General features: G+C 36.8%; 1 long non-coding RNA gene across 1 annotated transcript in view; it reads right to left on the bottom strand.

Annotated features, from left to right (window-relative positions):
* LOC103917655 overlaps positions 1 to 12,682 on the bottom strand; it is a 15,413-nt gene that overhangs the window by 1,275 nt on the left and 1,456 nt on the right. The window contains exon 2 of the long non-coding RNA XR_663637.1: positions 11,165 to 11,168. This is a non-coding gene — a long non-coding RNA (uncharacterized LOC103917655). The remainder of the gene's footprint in view (positions 1 to 11,164; positions 11,169 to 12,682) is intronic.

Raw genomic sequence — 12,682 nt, 5'->3', positions numbered from 1 at the left:
AGAAGAGAGATCACGATTGCATCATGATTACGACTGATGGAAGTAGAGGAGATTCAGGTATCAGAGGACAAAAAAGGTAGTGAAGGTCCTGTAGAGGTGATGAGAAACTCATCTGCAGTTCCTAAGGATCCACAAGCTGAGAAATCACATCAAACGCTGCCATGCCTAGTATTAAAGAATATAAGCACTTACATTTTTATTTCTTCTATTTTTGAAAACCTCATCTCCAAATACCTAACTCTCATATGCAACACTCTAGGTAGTATGTAACTTGTGTTCATATTTGTAACTGAACTATATTTTAATTGTGAAGTTCCAGAATAACAGTGTTCCTATCAGCACCTGAGCAGAAGTCCTGCCCTTGCACAAACTTTGCTTATGCTTTCCTAGCTCATGATCAGCAGGATACGCAGGTGTAGTTCAAAATTCAATTCTTCCATTCTATCTTAGAAGAAAAACTTGTACAACATTATATCCATGGCAGAATTACCAAGATCAGCAGAGATTCCTTTTTACATTTAACACTCAAAAAACCCTTGTATGACTCTGCTGTTAAACCAACTAGTCTGGGAAATATCTATATAGCACAGAATCCCCCAGTATACAGATTTCCCCAAGCAGCTCGAAATATATTGAAACTGGAGAATAAATTGGCCCAGTGGACCCTTAGTTGTCACTAAAAAACCAGATTGTTTACAGCTAACTGGAGTATTTCCAATCTTCCTTGCAGTATGTAGTAAAGATATACCAAGCATTACTTGAATACCCCATAGCTTTTATCAGCATCACGACAATAACTACTAGGTACCAGTCAACACATGAAAACAAAAATGCTCCCCCTGCCAAAAACTAACCAGCCAACCAACCACCTCTGGCAACTGCAAACCTAAGAAAAGAACAGTGCATGCCTTCCCACCCGTCTTCCTCCTCTGACCCTCCTCTGTTCTCATTTCCCTTCTCTGTGTTTCTATATCATTTGAGAAATCTTGTTAAGGTAGCACATCTTATTTATTCGTTTACTTCTTAATCCCTAGTGTGGTAAATAATAAGCTTAATTAGTGCTCTTTCAGTGGTGCACACCTATTTCCATAGTTATCTGCCTTACACTTAATGAGAGGGTACCGCACATGCAACAATGCTGTGAGGCCAGCACGGTAGGATTTGGCTCTTGAAAACGGTCTGACCTTTAAAACTACATTGGCTGGCTACCATTTGGGGCACGTCTGTAAGCTCTCCAACCATATGACAGCAAACGTCTCCTTCAAGCTTGGGAAGTGCAGTGCTACCAAGCCAGATACATTCATCAGCTGGGTCACACTGCAGGGCTTCAGCTGGACCAAGTTACAGTAAGGCAGATGTGCCTCCATTTGGTACTCCCTTGTGACTGGGAATCCTGCAAACTTCACAGAGATTTCCTATCTGTTCAGCTGCCAAATGTATCAACTGGTGCTTGTGCGAATTGGCATATTACGGTTTTGTTTGGATGAATGGTTAGTGTTTAAAACACATTCCAGACAAGGTCCCTGGCAAACTATATGCAAAGATGTGCTTTGATTTTTCACATTTGTAACTGCATATCCTCCCCCTTGTTTTTCTACTAGACCTCAAGTTTCACAGGCAGTTAGTACGTTGGTCATTCATCCCCATTTCCTTCCCTGCTGTCCCTGAACTCATTAGCCTTCTGCATACAGCCTAAGTCCAGCATGACTTAAGTTAACAACTTAGTGTTTATTAGTGTAGTGCCTAGCAGTAAACTTCTGTGTTGAAGCTCGTACACAGAACACTATAGCAAATACACTTTCTCACAAAAATGCATCATCTTACACAAGCTGCACAAAAAAAACCTTCCACATTTCTGTATGATAAAATAGGTAGTCAGATCTCTAAAAACCTGCTTTCGATAATCCTGTGCAGATGTACCTATGTTAATCACAATGCAGCTACAAACCCATATAAACAAATAAGAACAAGAAGAATATAAGAAAGCGCAGATGTATTTTGCATTAAGTGTCAGGGGTCAGGTTAGAAGTTCAATACAAACAGAATGTTACTGTTGGTGATGTACATACGTTCTGTTTTGTACATTTTTTTTAATCTGTCTTCAGAGAGAAGTTCAGCTGAGAGGTTTTGATTTGAGGCTCATGGCTACACAAAGAGTGTAGCCACCCAAGGTCATGCAGCAAGTCAGCAGTTTAATTAGGATTTGATCTCAGAATTTTCCTGGCTCTTGGCTATTTGCTCTAACAAGCAGCTGGTACAACCTTCTAAAGATATTTATTTAGATGGTCAGCAGCCAAGAATGAAACCTGTTCCAGGCAGCTGGGTTCACCACTACTACTACTCTGTTATTCAGAAATCTAGATAAATCACCACATAATAAAGTGGTTGGATAGCAGTATCATATGAAGGGATTTGGGAGTTATAGTGGATTGCAAGCTGAACATGAATCACCACTTAGGTGTTGCACAAAGGGAAACACCATAGTGGGATTATAAGCAAAACTATGACCTGCAGGATACAGAAAGGAATCTCTCAGCTCAGCTCAGCTCAGCACTCGCAAGTCCTCAGTTAATTTAAGTCCACTTTTGGGCAACACACTTGGAGAGACATGAACCAATTTGAGAGAATCTAGAAGTGAGAAAAAAAATGATCAGAGACTGAGAAACACAGCTAACAAGAAAAAATCAAATGGAGAATTCTACCCGCTCTCCAGGCTGTGGTGAATAAGGGCAACAAGCAGAGGGATTACATTGCAACAAATAAAGTATTGCTTAGACAGCAAAGAAAACTTACAGAAAGCATAACAGTAGAGGGTTGAAACTGGTTCATTTGTGATCTATCCTGTTGTAATGAACACAGAAGGCACTGTATATCTGGAATAACATAGTTGCACTTGATTTTGTGGTTCTCTCCAGAACTGTAATATGCTGGAAATTACTGGTATGATGAAACCTTAATCGCCATTTATGTATTTCAAACACCAACCTGTACTTAATATCACCTCTTGGTGACCACTGATATTCACAAAGTAAGAAGTACTAGAAACTCAGTACCCATCTCTCTCTCTCTCACACACACTAGGGACTATGTCATCAAAGCACCCACGCAGAGCTGTTCTCTAGCTAGACAACACCCTTCCTGTACCACGTCTTAGGGTTGTTACATCCCACGCGCAGAATGGTGGTTTTGTGTTTACTGAACCTCATGGAAGTTTTTGTCAGCCCATTTTTTCATCCTGTTCATATCTTTTTGAGTGGCAGCCCTGTTCTGCTATGAAGCAGATCAACTATTCCACCCCATTTGGTGCCATCCACCAACTTGCCGAGGATTTAATCCCAACAAACAGGTCATTACTGAATACTTAAACAACCGTAGCCCTTTATTAGTATCAACTCCTGAGGAACATAACTTTTAACTTGCCACCAGCTGGACTTTGATCCAATTCCTGTTAGTTACTGGACGCCATAGGATCCATATTGCCTTAAGGTACCAACATGTGAGAAAGCGCAAGAGAACCTCATAGAATTAAGCATACTCTATCACTTACTCGGTGCATGTGCGCTCCCATGTATATCCCCTAACTCCTGTTCCCCCACACAGATACCCTTTGTGGGTGAAGAGACCAAGCCATAGCTTTAGTAACATGAACAGCTTTAGAGTGGGAAAAAAATACATATAATACCTTATTCAGAAACACCAAATCGGATGCCCATAAAGAAGAGGAATTAGGCTTCAAGTGATATTCTGCAAAGGTGTTGACACATAGTATGCCTTGACAGCCCATCTGGTAAATGTGGATGTCATTCAATACTCTGAATTTCCCAGTGAATGGCATGCCAAAATCTCACTAGAATAAGAAATTGTACACCAAATGCCAATCATTCATTATTTTCTAATTCTCTAAGGAGTATTTTTCATTCAGTTTTGGCATTTATGAAGGAAAAAAATGCTGTGCCTCTATAAATGAAAATTCTGCACTTTTGTATCAAGCCAAGGGTTGACACGATGCATGCAGCCAGGCTTCTCTGAGGGATGACCATGTGGAAGATATGGAAATGGTGATGCTATGAAGAAAAACAAAGGCCTCATTAATGTGTTATTGAATTTAACAAAGAAATGAAAATGGAACGAAGACTATGCTCTTATTTTTCCCTGTTCATTTTCATTTTCTAGATTATCAGTCTAGGAGGGAGAAGAAAAAAAAGCAAGTGCAGGAATACCTCAAAATGCTGTAATCAATAACTCAATCTGACTGGAATGAATAATGCAGTATCTTGCCTAGATTTTACATCTGTTATAGGCTGCTTAAAGTAACATATTCTGAAGTATAGAAGGACATGAACAATCTGTGTGTGTGTGTTAGTGAGGATATGTTAGAAAATATAAATAAAAGAACACATAAGGCTTGCAGGGAAAATTTGTTTCCTAAAAATAGTAGGGTCTCCAATTTTCATAGTTTGAGATATATTGTTTAAAGTAATTGACGTGACTTTTGCCGTCAATTTGACACCTTCAGTTCTTGTTGACCTGCTGCAACACATACATGCAATCTTCCTTCCACCCACACCAAAGACAGCCCAATACAGATTCAAATCTACTAAAACGTTTCTTGAACTTATGTGAAATATGTTCAAGAAAATATATCTTTCTCTGAAAATATTTTACATATTTTCAACAATTTTACTTATTTCAATGTTTTGTTTTAAATCAGGTTTTGTTTAAAACTGTACTTAAATTATTAATGTTAATATTACTAATCACTCAGAGTGGAGAAATTGTGTTTGACCTGATTTTTTTTCTCTTTTTCTACTGCAAACAACAGTCACTTGTACTACTCTATAGATGAATATTAGTCATCCAAACTTTATGCAAAGTGCATTCTAGCTTACATGTTTGTCTTAAGTTTTGTGCTTTTAACTTCTAGAAACAGTAAGATTTAAAATAATTCCAAGTGTGTAACACACAGATGGGAAACAAGAAAAGAAAATGTGCAGCCTAGGTCAAGAGAAAAGACAACCAATGCGAAAGGTATCTAACCTTATATGACCGTTTGTTTTACTGAGCTTTCAGCCTCCTCTCAAACTGCAGTGCATGTCTCTGAATTCAGGAAGATAAGAGAGTTGTATATTGTCCTGAAGGATGTGCTAAGGACATACAATGCTCCAGGCATTAACACTGAACACAAGGTATGCCTTGAAAAATGTCAGAAGATAAGGGATGAATGAAGGTGCATGTGACCTTCATTGCGCAAGGGCTTGAAACAGGGAGAAACTCAGAAAAAGGCATTGATTTTTTTCCTATATTTGTATGTTAAACTGTGGCTTCTCATAGGCGCAAGATGAAGAGCCATTTTCCTGAATAAATGTCCAATTCTGCCATGGATTTTCTTTAAAAAAAAAAAAATCGATTTAAAAATATTATGGATATGATTCATTACACTAATACACTATTTTCACCCAAATCATTATTTATCTCAGCATAATACAATACCAAAATCAACTCCAGCCTATTCTGTTCTGATTTAGTGAGATACTTAAGCATGCAAATAATCCCAGTAAAGTCAGTGTCTGTACAGACACAAGGACTATTAACATTCTGAATTTTAACAGCAACTATTTGACTATTTCCATCTTCACCATGCCTGGAAACCACAGAACTATAAAAATATTTTCATTTTTTGCTTCATTTGCTGACCTGAAAAAAAGAAACAATATATTCTTTTGGATCAAATGGGTTTTAAATCATTTCCTTTTTTCTCATTGAGATAGCAAAATAATTCAACAAATCATTTTCACCCTACATGCAACATTCCGTTCCTAAAACAAAGTGTTGGAGTAATAGCTTAAGAAAAGCTTAAAAAAAGAAAAAGGAGGCTAAGATTCACAATATTTCCAGGGAAGCTACTTATCCAATTATATATAATGGTGCATGGCTAAAGCACACAGGAGCACAGGAAACCCATAGCTATCTCTACTGCTAGAAGAAAATGGTATTAATTTCTCCTACCTCCTAATGCCCCTGACAGAAAAGCTACACTTAAGCAAGACTTTCAGTTCTCCTTCCTAAATATCCATTAATAGCAAAACAAGACAGTGAGAACCAGATAATCAGAAAGCTCACCTGGAGCTGATTCCGTCTCTGCACTACCAGAATATCCTCGTACCTGCTGGTTAGGTCATTTCCCTGGAAGGTTAGAGACTTGAACTCAAATTCTTCCAGGCAGGAGGATCTCAGACTTGCCATATTCCAGGTGAATTCTTTTAACAGCTGAGCTCCTGGACACTACGAAAAAGGCCATTCTCCCACATCTCCATCCAGGGCATCTAGCACTGACAACACTTTTTCCTTTCCTTTGAAATTATTTAGTAAACATGACCAAATCTGTGAGGAGGCAATTTACGCAGTTCATTCTTTGCAAATAAATAATCAGGGGGGATTAAAAAAAAAAAAAAAAAAAAAGCAAGCTTAGTTCTCAGTTTTGTGACCTATTTTTGTACCACTCATCTAAGACATAACCCGCTGTACCAACAAATCCAATTTTCTCTCATCAGCTAACCCACAGAAGAAAGCAGATGGATTCACAGTCATGCACAAGAACTTGTCATTACAGAACATAAGATGCCCTTCACAGAATTAACTTGTGAAAAATATTGCAATGATCTGTTCATAGATAACTTTCTGGAAGCGGTCTCTCTGCCTTTCCGTTTCCAAGACTGTAGTAAGTTAGCATAACTTACATGCTTCTATGGCCTCCATCATTATGGTATCAGCCTGACTCAAACATTAATTCATAGAATTATGGATTGTAAGGCCAGAATGAACTATTGGGACAGTCTAGACTGACCTTCTTCGTGATGCAGACCAATAATTTTTGCATCAAGTCTGTCACTTCTGCTGAGCTATAAAATATCTTTCAGAAAATTGTTTAGCCTTCATTAAAAGATTACAGTTGATAGAAATTCTAATCTGTCCGTAACGATTACCCTTCTGGTGTTTTCAAAATATTCCCTTTATTTCCACTCTGAATTGGTCCATTTTTGGCTTTCACTCACTGTATCTGCTTATCCCTTTTTTACAAATTAAAGAGCAATCTGAAATATCTTGGACATCAAGACAAGGTAAAGATACCTTTTTCAAAAGGTAAACAATTTGGCCTTTTCTTGCCTTCTCTGCTATGATCTTTTTTATCAGTTTTCTGAACAGGCTTCTCTTTCAACTGTTTGCTGAGCTTTTACACTTTTTTATATTATTTTTCCAACCTTTTTTTTTTTTTTTTTTAAATCGGCCAATAGTCAAAAATCATTGTCTCCCCAGTTTCATGTACAGTGGAAATAAAATTGCTTTACTCCATAAATGTTCACTATAAAATTAGCACAAGATATAATATTTGCTTTTGTGAGCAAAAGAACTGTTATGTCCAATTTTCAAATAAAACATAGAGATAAAAGCATTCTGATTAACATCATAAAGGAAGCATGTGGCAGAATCAGGACTCAAATACCTACTCAGTTCCAGCCTAGCCATAAAGACAAGATTATCCTACCTCTTAATTAAGCACAGAGCAACTACTAGCATTTAGAAAAGGAGATTAATGCAAGTTTTTAGATCTGTGTGTGTCTTTCAATACTAATTACGATCAGCAGTGATGGTATTTATGACTTCTAATATACTATGTGCCATGTATACGTATTTTCCCTATCAAAACAAGATGCCGCTCAGCTTCTTAGATTTTCTGTGAAAATAATGTTTTGAAAAGAAATTGTGCTTCATTTTCTATACTGTTCTTCAGAGAAACACAAATCCATACATGCCATTTATGCACATCTGTACTATCACCATAACACATTTTCTTTCATACATTCCACATTCAGAGTCTGTCACCTCCAGACTGAGATGGCATACTATTTTTCAAAGCGCACTGCCATCTTCATGGTTACATCAACTGAAGTGCCTGGGTGTTTCTTCGCTCTTAGTTTCTGTTGTTGCTATTTGAAAAAATGACACAGAAGACTTACCTTCTGATGTGATGAATAATAGAAACCTATTGGCTAAAGAGATGATCTTGCATCTTTCATTTCATTTTTTTTATTTTATTGTTGAGTTTTATATTAAATACAATCCTTGTTTGAGAGATTTGCTATTTGCCAGAAATAGAAATGTTCGCACCCTGTACTAAACCACAGGAATCATGTTTCCTGTGACAATAAACACTTAGAAAATATGATCTGTTCACGATCAGTAAGACTTCCATTGTGATACTAAGACACTGGAAATAGCATAGCAGAGCAATTTTGTTCTCATTGTTCTGGGGTCACACTATTCTCTGAAAAAAGGAAGATTTATTGTGGCAGAAATGATAGATGGATCATCTTCCCCGCCCTTAACCTCCTGTAGACTTTCTCCACCTTTTCAATTTCTTGTCCCTCTGTACATGTTATCTCTAGCAATGCAATGCTTGCTCCCATTACACCCTGATAATGAGCATTTTAAAAAGTAGCTTTTCTTAGGAAAAGTTACTCATACGTTCCGATACTTAAGACTGAATTTTTACTTATTTTCAAAGGTTGATCTTTTCAACACAATGTGTTGAAGTGATTTTAATTCTTCTATTTTATTATCATCCAGTATGCTCATACAGTGCATTAATCCTTCTCATACTGCCATAAAGTCAAAGGAAAACTATCATAGCAGTTTTGTTTTTATTCCAAATACACTAGCTAAGCCTTCAGATTTACTAGAAATGCATTTTTATTTTATTTTATTTTATTTTTAACTGTGATAGGAAAGGGATCGCTTCTGTGACAGTTCAGGGAATTTTCTAATGTACAAGTCATAAATTGTTGTATCCCAAAATGTGCCACTGTGTGTAGGACTGGGTATATGTAAGTCCCAGACCAAAAGACAATGGAGGGTCATCAAACTTCATGGCTCTCACTCAGTGATGATGATATTAGGGGAAAAAAATTGGCTGAACACTAAGGAAACCAGTCCAGCCCAATTTGTCTGCAAGAAGAGCTTGTGAAGAAGTTTCTCCAGAGGCAGAATAAATATTATTTAATAAGAATAATTTTATTAATATTGTCTGATTTTGACCATTATCTGTAAGTTAAGTGTCACCTGGGATAACTTACATGGATCTCAAGTCTCAAAAAAATGTAGGCAGGATACATAAAGAGAGAGGCATGCTTTAGGGCCAGAAGGAAACTGAATGGAGAAAGAGGGAAAGCAAGACAGACTCCATGACGTGGAGAGGGAGCAGGTCAATCAAGACTTCCTTTATAAAACTCAGGTCACTTTTTAGTTAAGTTCCCATGATTAGCTCTTTCCAAAAATCCAAAGCCTCTCTTTTTCAGGAGTTAAACTTTTCTTTTAAAGTCTTTTCTCATGTTATCACTAAATATCTTTACTTCTAGTCAGCACAATGTTTTCCTTCTACTTTCTGTTAAGTATTTAGACATGACTTAGCCTGCTAACAGCATTTAAATGGCTGCCCTGGAGAAAAGACGATATTATATTATTCCCATTTCCAATCTTATAGGGAGGAAATTAGTAGCAATTCAAAATTCAGAGAATAAATTCATAGGAAAAATGCCTACATTCCCCATTATGTGCCTCTTTCTGTACACTGACGGTGTTTTTAATTTACTTCACAAGACATACTTCTAAATTACAGAAACAGACTTCAGTCCTTAAAAGGAAATGTTAAAATTAAAGCTTTTCTTACTGGGATAATTAAATTCAGATAAAGACTGAAAGGGTTGGTTTTTTTTTTCATTGCAACAAGAATATTTTTTATAATCTTTAAAACAGAATCATAAATCTTTAAGAACTAAAAAAAGTTTCCTATCAAACCACAACCTTTTAAACACTGAATAAAAACAGAGGTACGACGAGGCAAATCGCATTTTAGCCTGAAAAACACAAAAAATGGATTTCTCAAAAAAAACCAGCTATGACATCTTAATGAATAATTTGTACTCTGCTAGGGGAGAAAGCTTCACTGTTTACTACTGATTGTTCCACTGTGGTTAAGACAAAAACAAAATAAAACAAACAAATAAAAAGATTCACTCTTGTTTCTATTTCTATTCTACCTTACAGAAGTAGAACTGGTTTGCAAGAAAACACTCTTGTTCAAAACAATGTCATTCAAAGCTTGGATTAAATTTCCACGAGCTTGTGCATGACTGTTCATGGTGAAGTGACCCATTAGGTCACGAAGTAAATTCAAGCAACATTTTTAAGTCGATAAAATGTTGAACATGGTAAATATGTAAGAAATATAGCTAATCTAAGCCAGGAAATGTTTGTTTTCATTCAAAAAAAATCACAATGAATAGGAATAAAACTATTTTACGGGAGCTTCAATGTACTAAAATTAATTTTACACAAAATACTGCAATATGACAAAACAAAAGGAACACTGATATATTCATTGATTGTAACCATATACCAATGAAAGGGATACCAGTACTGAATTAAGATTCACATTATATTTTGCATCTCAACATATATTTACACTATTCCACTGTTAAACTATGCAAATCAGACTTCCAATTAGTACTTACCCTCAATTAGCTTTGATATTGCCAGTTTAGTGCTGAATAAGATGTACATTTATATGTAAATGAAATTTCCTGCTTAAAATTTGCCTTAAAATAACTTTACTTTTGGGTAATTGTAGGGGATGAGACAGGGAGATCCCTGTTTCTTTTTTTCCATCCTTAGCAATGTATGGCACACATCCTAAAAATAAAGTTGTTGTTGTTGTTATTATTATTACTTGAGAGGTTATTTCATGTTAAGCTAAACATTTTAACTGGGTGTCTGATATTGGTTCATCAGAGATTTCACCCTCTGAAGGTTACAGAAACAGTTTTCTTACACAATTTTAAATACAAAGATAATTTCTTCTATGGCACGCAACGTTTTTCCCATTTCTAAGCCATCCTCTTACCATCTCGGTTTAAATTCCTCGGTGTAATGCTGTGAATGGAGGACACTCAGGAGGCACTACTGAAAACTGTTGAAGGTCCCTTTCAGAAGAGGAAACATAATGTTCTTTTGAGATGAAGAACTGAAGGAAGAAAAAGCAGAAGGAAGTCTTCCGCCCTTCTGATAACAGCGATCCATAAGAAAGTCCCTTACACAGTCCACAGTTCACTCCTCTGTAAGGGTTCACTACAAGTCTACCTTCTTGTCCAATGTTTCAAAAGAAATTTAAGTGTGGACCCCAAGACCATGCCTGAGGATTTAAATTGGAACATCTCCATTGTAGCTGGATGAGCTACAACAATTTACGCCAGTTTGAGACTAGTGCTGAAGCCAAGTTAGTGATCAAAACTTAAATATTCGCCTTTCAGGTAATTTATTGCTATACTTTCCCTGCCTGCATCTTTCTTCTCCATGTACTAGCTTTGGTTACACATAAAATGGAAGTGGTTTCCTCAAGAAAACCTGAGTCTTGTTCTACACTGAGACAAATCTAAGACTTTTTCATCAGTGTATGTGTGTGCGTGTGTCTGTGTATATATACATACGCATATATATGTGTGTGTGTATTTAAAATAAGCAGGGCCTTCTTCCAGATGAAGTTAAAGGGTAGTATTCACACAGAAAGTATGAAAGCCTGATTTAAATCATATCCAATTCAGACAAAACACTTAAACTTTGATCTACTACAGCCCACTTAAGTGACAACCTCATTATTATTCTCTGCTGGTTCCCTTACCTTGACTGGAAATTCTGTTCTTTACTTTTCATCGAAAGTTTTCTCAAGACTGTCAAATCCAAATTCTTTGAAGGAGAGCTTATCAATCACCATGGTTTTGATGAGAAAACATTCTTGATCAGATCTAGTCACGATTTTTTTCTTTGCCATCTGCCTGTATCCATCTGTTATCTGTTTTAAGATTAAAAGTGATTGAGGACAGGGAGTGTCTTGTTAATTTTTGTTTGTAAAATACCTAGCACAGGAGGGTCATAGTCCAAGCCAGAAAGATACTGCAGTTTCTTCTTAATTCAAATGATAAATACAATAATCTCCACCAACAAGTTCCCTGGCAGGGAGGTGCAGAATGAAGGCAGTGTGGTAGGGTTTCCTACAGCCTCTTCCCTGTAAACCCAATATTCTAGTCCCAGGCATTAAGTGGAATTTTGATAATGAATAGTTTGGTCCTGGCTCTGAATGATCAGGTAAATTTTACTTATTTTCTGTAAAAGTTTTTCCTAAATTCTAATAATATTTTCATTTGGGGTGAAAGATGTCATGGAGATGCCCATGCCTCTGGTTGCATCCTTCATTCAGGAAAGCCTATAATTTTGAGACAGCTCTTTTTAGGGGGTGACAGGCATTTTGTTTGCTTGCTTTGCCACTTCCCTCAAGAAGCATCATCTTTTCTTTTACACATAGCAGCTGAATACAGGATAAATCTTTTTCAGTAGGTGCAATGTTAGCTTTTAAGCAGCCTCCAGGGAGTGTTGAGGAGTTAGCTCGATACTGCATTGACATTCTACGTTCCCCAACTCCCAGTGAGTATATTGCTTTTGTGACACTGGTGGCCCATTCAGCAATACTGGCTAATTCCAGCTCCACAGTCCTTTATTAAGTGTTTTGTTTTGTTTGACCTCGCATCACAGAATCATCTTGTCTACCTCTGACTTTTTCATTACCTTTCATTAC

This window comes from Pygoscelis adeliae, unplaced genomic scaffold (genome assembly GCF_000699105.1).
Source record: "Pygoscelis adeliae isolate BGI_AS28 unplaced genomic scaffold, ASM69910v1 Scaffold136, whole genome shotgun sequence".
Classification (NCBI taxonomy): domain Eukaryota; kingdom Metazoa; phylum Chordata; class Aves; order Sphenisciformes; family Spheniscidae; genus Pygoscelis; species Pygoscelis adeliae.
This window is presented reverse-complemented; position numbering and strand designations above follow the sequence as displayed.